The sequence below is a fragment of the Saccopteryx bilineata genome, chromosome 12, assembly GCF_036850765.1.
Source record: "Saccopteryx bilineata isolate mSacBil1 chromosome 12, mSacBil1_pri_phased_curated, whole genome shotgun sequence".
NCBI classification, from domain to species: Eukaryota; Metazoa; Chordata; class Mammalia; order Chiroptera; family Emballonuridae; genus Saccopteryx; species Saccopteryx bilineata.
In genome coordinates, this window is record NC_089501.1 from 44,259,032 (window position 1) to 44,275,159 (window position 16,128).

Below are 16,128 nucleotides of genomic sequence, written 5' to 3' on the forward strand. Positions count from 1 at the left end.
AACATTTCTTCTTCCCGGTCTCCCCGTTGTCTTTCCAGACGAGACCTCTGTCAGGTCTGCTGCCCCGTCCTTTGGGCCTTCCTGGACACAGCCTTTATAGGCACCTGGTTCTGCGGCTGGACAAGTCTTCCCTAATTCAGTTTGGAAAACATCACTTTCATTTTTAAAACTGTGCATTTATATTTCTCAGGGAGTTTGTGGTGTGCAAGATACTGTGCTCTATTGAGGGTCCACGTAGGAAAAAGTTACAAGCAGCCTCAGGATGTTCACAATACTTAGCCCGTCTGCACGGCGCTGAGGGCGTGGGCCTGGGGAATCCCAAGCTGGGGTGCAGTGGGGAATGTGAAGAGGGAAGGTTTCCGCAAGCCCAGTGCTCTCCAACGTTAGCCAGCATGACCTGGAGGGCTTGTTGAAGTACAGACTGCTGGGCCCATCCCTAGAGTTTCTAATTCCAGAGTGAGGCCTGAGAACCGGCATTCCTAACCAACTCTCCAGGGATGCTGCTGGGGGTGATGTAGGGCCACTCCCTAAGGACCTTATTCTAACTACTTGCTGTGCCTTAGCTCTTCCTTCTCTCTTCTCTCAGGACAGTGGACTTTCTTTATTTTTTAATTTTTATAAAAACTTATGATAAAATGCACACAACATAAAATTTACCAGCTTAGCTATTTTTTAAATTAATTTTAATTTTTGTGTTAACATGGATTCAAGTGTCCCACTGAATATAACTCCCTCACCCCCACCCCATGTCCCCCATTATACCCTCTTTGCCCCCTCCCCCTAACTCCCTTCCCCCTTCCCTCTGGGATTTGCTGTCCTGTTATCTGTATCTATGTGTTATGTATGTATATATATAATTTCACTACTCCCTTCACCTTCTCTGATCCCATCCTCTCATCTGCCTTCCCTCTGACAGCTGTCCCTCTGCTCCCTGTGATCCCGCCTCTGCCTCTATTCTGTTCCTCAGTTCACTTTGTTCATTAGATTCCTCATACAAGTGAGATCATAAGATATTTGTCTTTCTCTGCCTGGCTTATTTCACTTAGCATAATAATCTCCATGTCCATCCATGCCATCACAAAAGGTAAGATTCCCTTCTTTTTCATGGCCGTATAGTATTCCATTGCATATATGTACCACAGCTTTTTAATCCACTCGTCCACTGATGGACACTTGGGCTGTTTCCAGATCTTGACTATTGTAAACAATGCTGCAATAAACATGGGGGTGCATATCTTCTTCTGAATCAGTGATTTGGTGTTCTTAGGATATACTCCTAATAGTGGGATAGCTGGATCAAAAGGCAGTTCCATTTTTAATTTTTAAAGGAAACACCATACAGTTCTCCACAGTGGCTGCACTGGTCTGCATTCTCACTTTTCTCACACCCTCGCCAGCACTTATTCTGTGTTGATTTGTTAATGAGCATCATTCTGAGAGGTGTGAGGTGGTATCTCATTGTGGTTTTAATTTGCATTTCTCTGATGATTAGTGACATTGAATATCTTTTCATAAGCTTATTGGCCATTTATATGTCCTCTTTGGAGAAGTGTCTATTCAGTTCTTTTGCCCATTTTTTTTTTTAAGAATTTTTTTTTTTTAAATTTTACTGAAGCTGGAAACGGGGAGAGACAGTCAGAAAGACTCCCGCATGCGCCCGACCGGGATCCACCCGGCACGCCCACCAGGGGCGACGCTCTGCCCACCAGGGGGGCAATACTCTGCCCCTCCGGGGTGTCGCTCTGCCACAACCAGAGCCACTCTAGCGCCTGGGGCAGAGGCCAAGGAGCCATCCCCAGCGCCCGGGCCATCTTTGCTCCAATGGAGCCTCGCTGCGGGAGAGGAAGAGAGAGACAGAGAGGAAGGAGGGGGGGCGGTGGAGAAGCAAATGGGCGCTTCTTCTATGTGCCCTGGCCGGGAATCGAACCCGGGTCCCCCGCATGCCCGGCTGACGCTCTACCGCTGAGCCAACCGGCCAGGGCCGAGAGACTATCTTTACTCCACTGTATGCTCTTACCTCCTTTGTCAAATATCAATTGACCATAAAAGCATAGGCTTATTTCTGAGTTCTCTGTTCTGTTCCATTGATCTGATGCCTGTTCTTAGGCCAGTACCAGGCTGTTTTGAGTACAATGGCCTTGTAGTATAACTTGATATCAGGAAGTGTGATACCTCCCACTTTATTCTTTTTTTTTTTTCAAGACTGCTAAGGCTATTTATGTGCTTTTTTGGTTCCATATAAATTTTTGGAATATTTTTTCTATATCTTTGAAGTATGCCATTGGTATTTTAATAGGAATTGCATTGAATTTATAGATAGTTTTGGGTAATATAGACATTTTAATGATGTTTATTCTTCTTATCCATGAACACGGTATATGCTTCCACTTGTTTGTATCTTCCTTGATTTCTTTTTTCAATGTCTTATAATTTTCCGAGGACAAGTCTTTTACCTCCTTAAATTTACTCCTAGGTGTTTTATCTTTTTTGTTGCAATAGTAAAGGGGATTGTTTCCTTAATTTCTCTTTCAGTTTATTGTTGGTGTATAAATATGCCACTGATTTTTTAATATTAATTTTATATGCTGCCACCTTGCCAAATTAATTTATTAGGTCTAGTAATTTTTTGACTGGGACTTTAGGGTTTTCTTTATACAGTATCATGTCATCAGCAAATAATGATAGTTTTACTTCTTCTTTTCCAATTTGGATGCATTTTATTTCTTCTTCTTGTCTGATTACTGTGACTAGACTTCCAGAACTATGTTGAATAAGAGTGCTGAAAGGGCCTGACCTGTGGTGGCGCAGTGGATAAAGCTTCGATCTGGAACTCTGAGGTCGCTGGTTCAAAACCCTGGGCTTGCTTGGTCAAGGCACATATGGGAGTTGATGCTTTCTGCTCCTCCCTTCTCTCTCTCTCTCTCTCTCTCTCTCTTTCTCTCTCTCTCTCCTCTCTAAAAAATGAATAAATAAATAAAGTTTAAAAAAAAAAGATCTTTGTTTAAAAAAAAAAAAAAAAAGAGTGCTGAAAGGTACACCAGTCTTAGAGTTGGGAGAGTATGGGGGAAAGCTCTGGCCTCAACACCAGAAAACTGAGCCACTGATGCGTCCCCTGCTTCCTGGCTTCTCAGAAATGACCCGTTGCCATGACTGGGGTGGGAGAGACTCCCCAGGGTGGAGCAGTTGTTTTTCTCCTGGCTGATGCCACTCAGAGGGGACTGCCCAAGAAAGACCAGCTTAGCTATCTTAAAGTTCAATAGTGTTTTAAGTACATTGACACTGTCGTGTAACCACAACACCATCTGTCTTCAGAACTCTTCATTTGCCAAACTGAAACTCTGCCCCATTAGACAGTAACTCTCCCTTCCTGTCTCCCAGCGCCAGTCCCCAGCCATTCTGCATTCTGTCTTTGTCAGTGTGACTACATTAGGTGCTTCCTATCTGTAGAATTATGTATTTGTCATTTATTGTGACACGTGTACTTCACCTAGCGTAATGTCTTCCGAGCTCATCTGTGTTGCACCATGTGTCAGAATTTCCTTCCTTTTGAGGCATAATAATATTCCTTTGACTGTATATATAACATATTTTGTTTATCCACTCATCTGGCCACAGATGAATGCTGGTATGTGAATAATGCTGCTATGAACATGGGTGTGCAGATGTCTCTCTGAGATCCTGCTCTTAATTCTTTGGTGTCTTCGAGCAGAAGTGAAATTGCTGGGGCAATGGCGTTTCTTAGAAAGGGCTTCATTTTGTGAATTACATGGGATAATGTAGATAAAAGGGTAACGTAAATGCCTGCACCATGCAGCCCTCTGGACAGACACATGTGCACACACATTTACACACACACACACACACACACACACACCCCACAGGTGAGGCCAATTAGGTTTAAAACCATTTTGAATCCTTTACTTTTCAACTTCACACTTAAACTGAGATAAGATTATGGTGCAGACACTAGCACACCCTCTTTCAAGCCTTTAGCACGAACACTTGACATCACACTTGCTCAATGGGCACCTGATCGCAGTTTGCCTGTGGGAACCATGAGAACTGTGTCGCCTCCCTCAGGGCCCAGGAGGCCTCTTCCCTGGGAAGTTTCCCTTCCTCTCCTTTGGTGTCCCTAGCAAGGACACTTGTGGATGTTAGGACAGCAGGAAGGAATGGGGACAGGAATGACCAGATTTACCATCAGCATTGAAAGTTAAAAATAGTATGTGTGTTTCTAGAATATGTGTTTTCTAGAGTAGTGCTTTCACAATGTGGTTCTGTGGTCTGCGGACTGGCTGGGCCCTCCACCCTTGATTACCAACCATGAAAATGAGATACGGACAGGTACTAAAATGTAAACTTGAGTCAATCAGCCGTATCACTACACACATTGTTTAGGTCAGCTGGCTTGTGTGTTTGCTGTTGTTTTGGTCACTGCGGTTTCTCCAAGGGAAGAGCAGTGTGCTGACTCCACCCAGGTGCGGTGTCCCAGAAGACGCTGAGTGTTTGAGGCTCAGCGATAGCTTTATGTCCTCTACGGGGTCTTGTCCTGTCCCGGACGGAATGAGGGACCCCGTGTGCACCTCTATCACTGTATTATAATGGTCTTTATAAAGCGTCATTAAATACTGATTGAGTGCCTGTTTTGCAGTTATAAAAACAGCACACACTAAGCCATGAAAAGGAAAGACATTCTGATACAAGTTAAAACATGGGCGAGCCTTGGAGATCTTATACCGAGTGAAATAAGCCACTCATGAAAGGACAAATACTGTGTGATCCCACTTATGTCAAGTATCTAGAGTGGTCAAATTCACAGAGGAAGGAGTAGATTAAGAGTTACCAGGGCTGAGAAAAAGGGAAGTGGGTAGTTTTGCTTAATTTTTACAGAGAGTTTCTGTTTGGAAGGGTGAGGCAGTTTGCAGATTGTGGTGACGGGCCTGCAATGTTGGGAAGGGACTGAGGCCACTGCACGTTTAAAGAGGGCGACAGTGGTGAATTTCATCTTACTGTATTTTATCATAATAAAAAATAAAAAAAAGTACATGCTGGGAGAAAAGAATCAAATAATAGAGACATACATAAGGCAAACAGTGAAGGAGGGATCTGAGATCGTCTCTCCTTCTCCCGGTATCCACAGGTGCAGGAGAGCTTCGGTAACCACCCGGAGGGGCGTGGAGGTGGGTTGAGAACGGCAGCTGAAGGCCCTGTGGTCCAGGCTTGGAGGGTGCCGAGGAAGTGGGGAGACTGGGGATGTCGCCTATGCAGGCGGCCTGTACCGCACCTGTCACCTAGCACTACACCCTCTGCGGGGCCCCAGCAAGAAGGGCGCCCACACGAGGGCCAAGGCGCCTCTCCTCTGATACCGGGATGTGTTGAGGGTACCCAAGGAAAGGAAGGGCAAGAGAGAGAAAGCTGTCTCCACTGTAAAACAGAAGGGGTAGACTTGTCTGAAGAGCAACATTAAGTTTTCTGCCATCAGTGGAAATGAAATGATTAAAATCGCCGAGGAATCTGAAGTAACAGAAAACGATAATACTAAATGATGTAAAAGTATCTCAGAGCAAGCACCCTCCACGACATCTACCCTCAGGACTCCTAACTTGATAAGGAAAAAGTGTTGGACAACAACTGCCCCAGGATGCTTCAAAACCACTCAGAGCAGATAAGCATATTTGGGCCTTCCACAATTCAGCAATATATGAACACCACAATCTGTTTCTAAAGTAAAAGTGATATGAAACCACAATCTTATCAGAAGCCTTTACTATATTGCTTGGCAGTGACTAGGAAGAATTTTACTCTCTTGACCCCTGTGGTATGACACAATGTGTCCTGTGGCTTGGCTGCCTTGGGTCAGATCAAAGGAGACCTGCTGCCTGACCAGGCGGTGGCACAGTGGATAGAGCGTCGGACTGGGATGTGGAGGACCCAGGTTCGAGACCCTGAGGTCGCCAGCTTGAGTGCAGGCTCATTTGGTTTGAGCAAAAGCTCACCATCTTGGACCCAAGGTCGCTGGCTCAAGCAAGGGGTTACTCGGTCTGCTGAAGGCCCGCGGTCAAGGCACATATGAGAAAGCAATCAATGAACAACCAAGGTGTCGCAACACACAACAAAAAACTAATGATTGATGCTTCTCATCTCTCCATTTCTGTCTGTCTGTCCCTGTCTATCCTTCTCTCTGACTCTCTGTCTCTGAAAAAAAAAGGGGGGGGACCAGCTGTGGTCACCTCTGATGTCCTTTCAGGGGAATCATGGCTGGTACTTCCCTTAGAAGAGCTGTGGGCACGGCAGGCAGTGCCACCACCACAACAATGTCTCTGGAGTCCAGCTTTTCCACAGTAAACTTTGTCTACAGTCTTACACATTTCTCTGGAGTTAGACCCAGTATAGCATCTATTTAAAAAATAGCTGTCTGGCCCTGGCCGGTTGACTCAGCGTCGGCCTGGCGTGCAGAGGTCCCGGGTTTGATTCCTGGCCAGGGCACACAGGGGAGGCGCCCATCTGCTTTTCCACCCCTCCCCCTCTCCTTCCTCTCTGTCTCTCTCTTCCCCTCCCGCAGCCGAGGCTCCATTGGAGCAAAGATGGCCCGGGCGCTGGAGATGGCTCCTTGGCCTCTGTCCCAGGCGCTAGAGTGGCTCTGGTCACAACAGAGCGACGCCCCGGAGGGGCAGAGCATCGCCCCCTGGTGGGCAGAGCATCCACCCCCTCGTGGGCGTGCCGGGTGGATCCCGGTCGGGTGCATGCGGGAGTCTGACTGTCTCTCCCCGTTTCTAGCTTCAGAAAAATACAAAAAATAAATAAATAAATAAATAAATAATAACTGTCTCTCACATAAAGAAATATTAAAATATATAATAAAATAAAACAAAACATAAGATGGGCTATTAAAATAAATGACATTTATTGAATTCTTTTGAACAGCAATATATTCATAATGATTAAAAATTTAAAAATTGGAGAGATGACGTCAGAGTAATGGCGGGGTAGGAAGCGATACCAATAAATCTCCCCCAAAACTCAACAAGATCTTCAACCAGAAACAGAAAAACCTATACTTGGAGCTTCCAGATGCTTCGCAATACACCCAAAGGTATGATTGAGTGAAAAATTGGCTAAATATATAACCAAACCCCGAAGGAAAAAGGGAGTAAGAAATGCTCCGCCTTCCTCACTAACCTAAACAGGGTGGCTTTCTCTGGTAACTGTGAATATAGAAACTGAGGCGGGCAAAGGGGGTGAATAGATCCAGGCCGCCGCGGCACAAACGGCCGAACCAGGCTGTGGCACACAGATCCAAGCCGAGGAAAATCTGATCCTGTGGCAACCCGGGCAATACAAGCTAACACTCGCGCCAAACCCAAACAAAGAAAGACAAGCGGAGCGGCCATTTTACCCGGTCTCCTGGTCGGTGCGCAGTTAGTGGGCGAGAATTTCTTCCTAGGCCCCGAGAGTGGGTGCCCGTGTTGCCCCACGGAGAGGCAGGGTCAGAGGCCTTTCTGTGGGCCGAGGACAGAGTCTCTGGGCAGCCCCAGCGCCCTGGGAAAGCCACGCACGGGAGAGAGTGAGAACTACTTCCAACGGTGGAGATTTTCCGTGCTGGTGAGGGTTTCACTCAGAGGGAACCGCGGCCGGCCTCATATCCTGGTGTGCGCGCGCAGATAAGGAGTGAGCGATTCCTCCGAGTGCCTCCGCAGTGCGCGCCCGTGTTATCGCAGAGAGGGGCAGAGTCAGGGGCCTTTGTGTGGGCCAAAGCGGAATCTCGAGCCGCCCCAGCGCCTTGCAAAAGCCGCGCACGGGGACGGAGCGAGACTCAATTCCAATGCTGCAACTTTTCCCTGCGGTTGGGGGTTTCACTCAGAGCGTGAGACTGCTGGCTGGATATCCTGGTCGCAGACAGTGAGTGAGAGTTTCCTCCAAGCGCCCCCCAGAAGTGGGCGCCCGCTTGTGTTACTGGACAGAGTGGCAGAGCCAGTGGTCTTTGAGTGGGCGGAAAGCCCGCCTGATTATGCTAGCAGCTCTGACTGACTGAGCCTTACCCAGAGCCCTGTGCTGAGTGGAAATAGAGTGGGGAGTTGCCAGCTCTTTGAGCCTCTTACTATCCAGGCAGAGGCAGCAGCAACCCCATAGCTGGATTATCAGGCTACTAATTGAGGAAGGAAAGACTAGGAGAAAGGCTCCAGGAACACGGACTCTCTCACTGTCGGAGCCTATAAATGCTAATGAGCCTCGACTCCCACGAGACTAAAGCACAATACATGACATTGCCATAGAGACTTATCAACTGCAAGCCTCTACCTGAGCGTGCCAAAGGGGCAGAACCCGGGGTACAGAGTCACCGACCAGGAAGAGGGAGAGAAAAGAAAAAGCAAGAAGATAACCTCTCAAAATCAAGAATAATCTGCAGACTTTATAACCTATCACATTTTATTATATTTGTTCGTTTGTTTCTCTTATCTTCATTCTTGATACTTTTTTTTCTTCCTCCAATTTGGCCGATTAACTCTCTACTGGTCTTACTCTCTCCTCTCCTTGAACTACACTACCCATAAGTGTTACATCTCCCATTATCTTTTCTCTTCTCTTCCTTTCTCTCTATGAGGGTTGCACTCCAAAACCCTTAACTCTCTCTCTCTCTCCTTTCTTTTTTCTTCTTTTAGTGGTTCCCTCTTTTTTCTCTCTCTCTCTCTTTCTTTTCTCCCTCTATATTAGTTTCTTCCTTTCTCCTTTACATCTCCTCTCATTCAAACCTCAATAACAAACAAATTATCTTATCTGGGACTCAAACCTATGTTTATGGCATTTTGGGGGTTTTTTACTTCACCTTTTTAACTCACTAGCAGTGCTCCCATCCCTGGCTCTCCATATTATCTAGTTCTTGTTCCACTAAATACAAAAGTAAGTTTTTAATTTGTCCCCCCATTTTTCCATTTTCCTCTTATTCCTCTCATCATAACTCTTAGACAACCAACACCTAAAAGCAAATCATTTTATTCTTGACCCAAATTTTTTCCTTATTTGCTTTTTGTGGGTCCATACGCTCTTTTTTTTTCTTTTTTCTTTTTTTCCTTTTTTTTTTTTTTTTTTTTTCTTTTTTTCTTTTTTGCCCCTTTATTACTTTTCCCCAATTCAGGCCCTCCATCACAGGCATTGTTTGTTATAACTCACAGTCCACCACAAGATTTTCTCAAGAAAGAGGGGAGAGGAGAGGAGAGGAAAAAAGGAGGGGGGGAATAATTTCCTTTTTTAAAAATTTTTTATTTTATTTTATTTTTCTTTATTTCATTATTAATTTTTTTAAAAAAAAACAACTCTTTTCGATTTTTTATTTTTTTTTATTTTTTTTAACTTTTTATTCTTTATTAAATCTCATTAATACTATCAACAAAACCACCCTCAGATGCCATTAAGGAAGAGAAAATCGAATATCATGGATACAAAAGAAAGAGAGGTAACACAGCTAGATGAGGAAAAATCTATGGAGAAAAAATTTAATATATTGGAAACCTTGGAGCTAAATGACAGAGAATTCAAGATAGAAATCCTAAAAATCCTCCGAGATATACAAGAAAACACAGAAAGGCAATATAGGGAGCTCAGAAAACAACTCAATGAACACAAAGAATATATGTCCAAGGAAATTGAAACTATAAAAACAAATCAAACAGAGATGAAAAACTCAATTCACGAGCTGAAAAACGAAGTAACAAGCTTAGCTAATAGAACAGGTCAGATAGAAGAGAGGATTAGTGAAATAGAAGACAAGCAACTTGAGGCACAACAGAGAGAAGAAGAAAGAGACTCAAAAATTAAAAAAAATGAGATAGCCCTACAAGAATTATCTGACTCCATCAAAAAGAATAACATAAGAATAATAGGTATATCAGAGGGAGAAGAGAGAGAAAATGGAATGGAGAACATACTCAAACAAATAATAGATGAGAACTTCCCAAGCCTGTGGAAAGAACTAAAGCCTCAAGTTCAAGAAGCAAACAGAACTCCAAGTTTTCTTAACCCCAACAAACCTACTCCAAGGCATATCATAATGAAATTGACACAAACCAACAGCAAAGAAAAAATTCTCAAGGCAGCCAGGGAAAAGAAGAATACAACATATAAAGGAAGGCCCATTAGATTATCATCAGATTTCTCAGCAGAAACTCTACAAGCTAGAAGAGAGTGGACCCCAATATTTAAAGTCCTGAAAGAGAGGAACTTTCAGCCACGAATACTATACCCATCAAAGCTGTCCTTCAAATACGAAGGAGAAATAAAAACATTCACAGATACAGAAAAGATGAGGGAATTTATCATCAGAAAACCCCCACTCCAGGAATTACTAAAGGGGGTTCTCCAATCAGATACAAAGAACAAAAAAAAACAGAGCCACAAGTAAAAGCTCCAAGAAGAACACAATAAAACCAAATTTAAACTGTGACAACAACAAAAAGAAAGAGGGGGAGAAGATGGAGATTAACAGTAGCAAAGGACGATGGAGTGCAAAAGTACTCACAAAATAGTTCGCTACAATGAACAGGGTAGGGACCCTTTTCATTACTCAAAGGTAACCACCATTGAAAAAACCACCACAGAAGCACATGAGATAAAAAAGATAGCAACAGAGGAAAGATGTATGGAATACAACCAAATAAAAACAAAAGATAGAAAAACGAAAGAGAAGGATCAAACAAGACACAAAACTAACAGAAAGCAAGATATAAAATGGCAATAGGGAACTCACAAGTATCAATAATTACACTAAATGTAAACGGATTAAACTCACCAATAAAAAGGCACAGAGTAGCAGAATGGATTAAAAAAGAAAATCCAACTGTATGCTGCCTACAGGAAACTCATCTAAGTAACAAGGATAAAAACAAATTCAAAGTGAAAGGCTGGAAAACAATACTCCAAGCAAATAACATCCAAAAAAAAGCAGGTGTAGCAATACTCATATAGGATAATGCTGACTACAAGACAGGAAAAGTACTCAGAGACAAAAATGGCCATTTCATAATGGCTAAGGGGACACTGAATCAAGAAGACATAACAATTCTTAATATATATGCACCAAACCAAGGAGCACCAAAATATATAAGACAGCTACTTATTGATCTTAAAACAAAAACTGACAAAAATACAATCATACTTGGAGACCTCAATACACCGCTGACGGCTCTAGATCGGTCATCCAAACAGAGAATCAACAAAGACATAGTGGCCTTAAACAAAACACTAGAGCACCTGGATATGATAGACATCTACAGGACATTTCATCCCAAAGTGACTGAGTATACATTTTTCTCCAGTGTACATGGATCATTCTCAAGAATTGACCATATGTTGGGCCACAAAAACAACATCAGCAAATTCAGAAAAATTGAAGTTGTACCAAGCATATTTTCTGATCATAAAGCCTTGAAACTAGAATTCAACTGCAAAAAAGAGGAAAAAAATCCCACAAAAATGTGGAAACTAAACAACATACTTTTAAAAAATGAATGGGTCAAAGAAGAAATAAGTGCAGAGATCAAAAGATATATACAGACTAATGAAAATGACAATACGACATATCAGAATCTATGGGATGCAGCAAAAGCAGTGATAAGAGGGAAGTTCATATCGCTTCAGGCATATATGAACAAACAAGAGAGAGCCCAAGTGAACCACTTAACTTCCCACCTTAAGGAACTAGAAAAAGAAGAACAAAGACAACCCAAAACCAGCCGAAGAAAGGAAATAATAAAAATCAGAGCAGAAATAAATGAATTAGAGAACAGAAAAACTATAGAAAAAATTAATAGAACAAGGAGCTGGTTCTTTGAAAAGATCAACAAAATTGACAAACCCTTGGCAAGACTTACCAAGGAAAAAAGAGAAAGAACTCATATAAACAAAATCCAAAATGAAAGAGGAGAAATCACCACGGACACTGTAGATATACAAAGAATTATTGTAGAATACTATGAAAAACTTTATGCCACTAAATTCAACAACCTAGAAGAAATGGATAAATTCCTAGAAAAATACAACCTTCCTAGACTGAGTCAAGAAGAAGCAGAAAGCCTAAACAGACCTATCAGTAGAGAAGAAATAGAAAAAACCATTAAAAACCTCCCCAGAAATAAAAGTCCAGGCCCTGACGGCTATACCAGCGAATTTTATCAAACATTCAAAGAAGACTTGGTTCCTATTCTACTCAAAGTCTTCCAAAAAATTGAAGAAGAAGCAATACTTCCAAACACATTTTATGAGGCCAACATAACCCTCATCCCAAAACCAGGCAAGGATGGCACAAAAAAAGAAAACTACAGACCAATATCTCTAATGAATACAGATGCTAAAATACTAAACAAAATACTAGCAAATCGAATACAACAACATATTAAAAAAATAATACATCATGATCAAGTGGGATTCATCCCAGAATCTCAAGGATGGTTCAACATACGTAAAACGGTTAATGCAATACACCATATCAACAAAACAAAGAACAAAACCCACATGATCTTATCAATAGATGCAGAAAAGGCTTTCGATAAAATACAACACAATTTTATGTTTAAGACTCTCAACAAAATGGGTATAGAAGGAAAATATCTCAACATGATAAAGGCCATATATGATAAACCATCAGCTAACATCATATTAAATGGCACTAAACTGAAGGCTTTCCCCCTTAAATCAGGAACAAGACAGGGTTGTCCACTCTCTCCACTCTTATTTAATGTGGTACTAGAGGTTCTCGCCACAGCAATCAGACAAGACAAAGTAATAAAAGGCATCCATATCGGAAAAGAAGAAGTAAAGGTATCACTTTTTGCAGATGATATGATCCTATACATCGAAAACCCCAAAGAATCCACAAAAAGACTACTAGAAACAATAAGCCAATACAGTAAGGTCGCAGGATACAAAATTAACATACAGAAGTCAATAGCCTTTCTATATGCCAACAATGAAACAACTGAGAAGGAACTCAAAAGAATAATCCCCTTCACGATTGCAACAAAAAAAATAAAATACTTAGGAATAAACATAACAAAGAATGTAAAGGACTTATATAATGAAAACTATAAACCATTGTTAAGGGAAATCGAAAAAGATATAATGAGATGGAAGAATATACCTTGTTCTTGGCTAGGAAGAATAAATATAATCAAGATGGCTATATTACCCAAAGCAATATACAAATTTAATGCAATTCCCATCAAACTTCCAATGACGTTTTTTAAAGAAATAGAGCAAAAAATCATCAGATTTATATGGAACTATAAAAAACCCCGAATAGCCAAAGCAATCCTAAAGAAAAAGAATGAAGCTGGGGGCATAACAATACCTGACTTCAAACTCTATTATAGGGCCACGACAATCAAAACAGCATGGTACTGGCAGAAAAATAGACACTCAGACCAATGGAACAGAATAGAAAGTACAGAAATAAAACCACATATATATAGTCAAATAATTTTTGATAAAGGGGCCAACAACACACAATGGAGAAAAGAAAGCCTCTTCAATAAATGGTGCTGGGAAAACTGGAAAGCCACATGCAAAAGAATGAAACTGGACTACAGTCTCTCTCCCTGTACAAAAATTAACTTAAAATGGATCAAAGATCTAAACATAAGACCTGAAACAATTAAGTACATAGAAGAAGACATAGGTACTTAACTCATGGACCTGGGTTTTAAAGAGCATTTTATGAATTTGACTCCAATGGCAAGAGAAGTGAAGGCAAAAATTAATGAATGGGACTACATCAGACTAAGAAGTTTTTGCTCAGCAAGAGAAACTGATAACAAAATAAACAGAAAGCCAACTAAATGGGAAATGATATTTTCAAACAACAGCTCAGATAAGGGCCTAATATCCAAAATATACAAAGAACTCATAAAACTCAACAACAAACAAACAAACAATCCCATAAAAAAATGGGAAGAGGATATGAATAGACACTTCTCCCAGGAAGAAATACAAATGGCCAACAGATATATGAAAAGATGCTCATCTTCTTTAGCTATTAGAGAAATGCAAATCAAAACGGCAATGAGATACCACCTCACACCTGTTCGATTAGCTGTTATTAGCAAGTCAGGTAATAGCAAATGTTGGAGAGGCTGTGGAGAAAAAGGAACCCTCATACACTGTTGGTGGGAATGTAAAGTAGTACAACCATTATGGAAGAAAGTATGGTGGTTCCTCAAAAAACTGCAAATAGAACTACCTTATGACCCAGCAATCCCTCTACTGGGTATATATCCCCAAAACTCAGAAACATTGATACGTAAAGACACATGCAGCCCCATGTTTATTGCAGCATTGTTCACAGTGGCCAGGACATGGAAACAACCAAAAAGCCCATCAATAGATGACTGGATAAAGAAGATGTGGCACATATACACTATGGAATACTACTCAGCCATAAGAAATGATGACATCGGAACATTTACAGCAAAATGGTGGGATCTTGATAACATGATACGAAGCGAAATAAGTAAATCAGAAAAAACCAGGAACTGTATTATTCCATACGTAGGTGGGACATAATACTGAAACTAAGAGACATTGACAAGAGTGTGGTGGTTACGGGGGGGAGGGGGGAATGGGAGAGGGATAGGGGGTGGGGAGGGGCACAAAGAAAACAAGATAGAAGGTGACAGAGGACAATCTGACTTTGGGTGGTGGGTATGCAACATAATTGAACGACAAGATAACCTGGACTTGTTATCTTTGAATATATGTATCCTGATTTATTGATGTCACCCCATTAAAAAAATAAAATTATAAAAAATAATAATAATAATAATAATAATGTAATTATAAAATTGATTTTTGCTTTTCCAGAAAGGGGAAATTCTTCAATTACTCAAAGTATATATTTAAGAAAGTACGCTACTCACAAAAATTAGAGGATCAGGGAATGTGCAGATAGTCCAGTACTCTCAGCCTTTTCTATAGCACATTTTCACCAATGAAATAAAAGTTGGTTTTGCATCTCATTTGCATAATCAAAAAAAATTTAAAAATTATGAAATAATATATAGTAATTCTCTCACCCATCCTTGTCCCCCATCATTTTATATTTTTTTATTGATTGATTTTTAGAGAGAGAGGAGAGAGAGAGAGAGAGAGAAGGGGGAGGAGCAGGAAGCACCAACTCCCATGTGTGCAAGCCCAAGGTTTCAAACCGGCGACCTCAGTGTTCTAGGTCGATGCTTTATCCCACTGTGCCACCACAGGTCAAGCCATCCCCCATCATTTTAATAACCACATGCCCTTTGAAACAAGTGACCACTGTTGTTGTTTTTTTAAAACTATTTTTTTCATTTTTCATTTTTATGTTATTTATTCATTTTTAGAGAGGAGAGAGAAAGTGAGAGAGAGAGAGGAGAGAGAGACAGAGAGAAGGAGGGAGGAGCTGGAAGCATCAAGTCCCATATGTGCCTTGAGTAGGCAATCCCAGGGTTTCAAACCGGCGACCTCAGCATTTCCAGGTCGATGCTTTATCCACTGCGCCACCACAGGTCAGGCCACTGTTGTTTTTTTAATTTTTAATTTTAAAATAAATACTGACTCACAGGAAGTTGCAAAACTGACACAGAGAAGTCTCAATATAACTATTGTTTTAAATGTATTGTAGAATACTTCAGAAAATGTTATGAATATACAAGCACATATAAATATATAGTATTTTCCACTCTGTTTTACACAAATGGGATCATATCACACATAATTCAGTACCTTACTGCTATGGTCTGGATGTTTGTGTTCCCCTCAAATTAATATGTTGAAGCCTTACCCTCCAATGTGATGGTGTCAGAAGGTGGGGCATTTGTGAGGTGATCCGATCATGAGGGTGGAGCTCTTGTGAGTGAGGTTAGTGTCCTTAGAGGAAGAGACACAAGAGAGATGATCTTTCTCCGCCACGTGAAGGCACAGAAAGATGGCGTCCATCTGCGAATCAGGAGGGAGGTTCTCACGAGGAATGAGAGCAGCCTGCACCTTGATCTTGGACTTCCCAGCCTCTGGAACTCTAGCAAATAAATTTGTTATTTAAGCTACCTAGTCTATGGTATATCTGTTATAGCAGCCCAGCTTAAGAAATTAAAAAAAAAAACAAAACAC

General features: G+C 41.5%; 1 protein-coding gene across 1 annotated transcript in view; it reads left to right on the forward strand.

The window, feature by feature from the left end:
- Positions 1-16,128, forward strand: part of PPP1R14C (protein phosphatase 1 regulatory inhibitor subunit 14C) — a 535,162-nt gene that overhangs the window by 139,958 nt on the left and 379,076 nt on the right. The window lies entirely within an intron of this gene.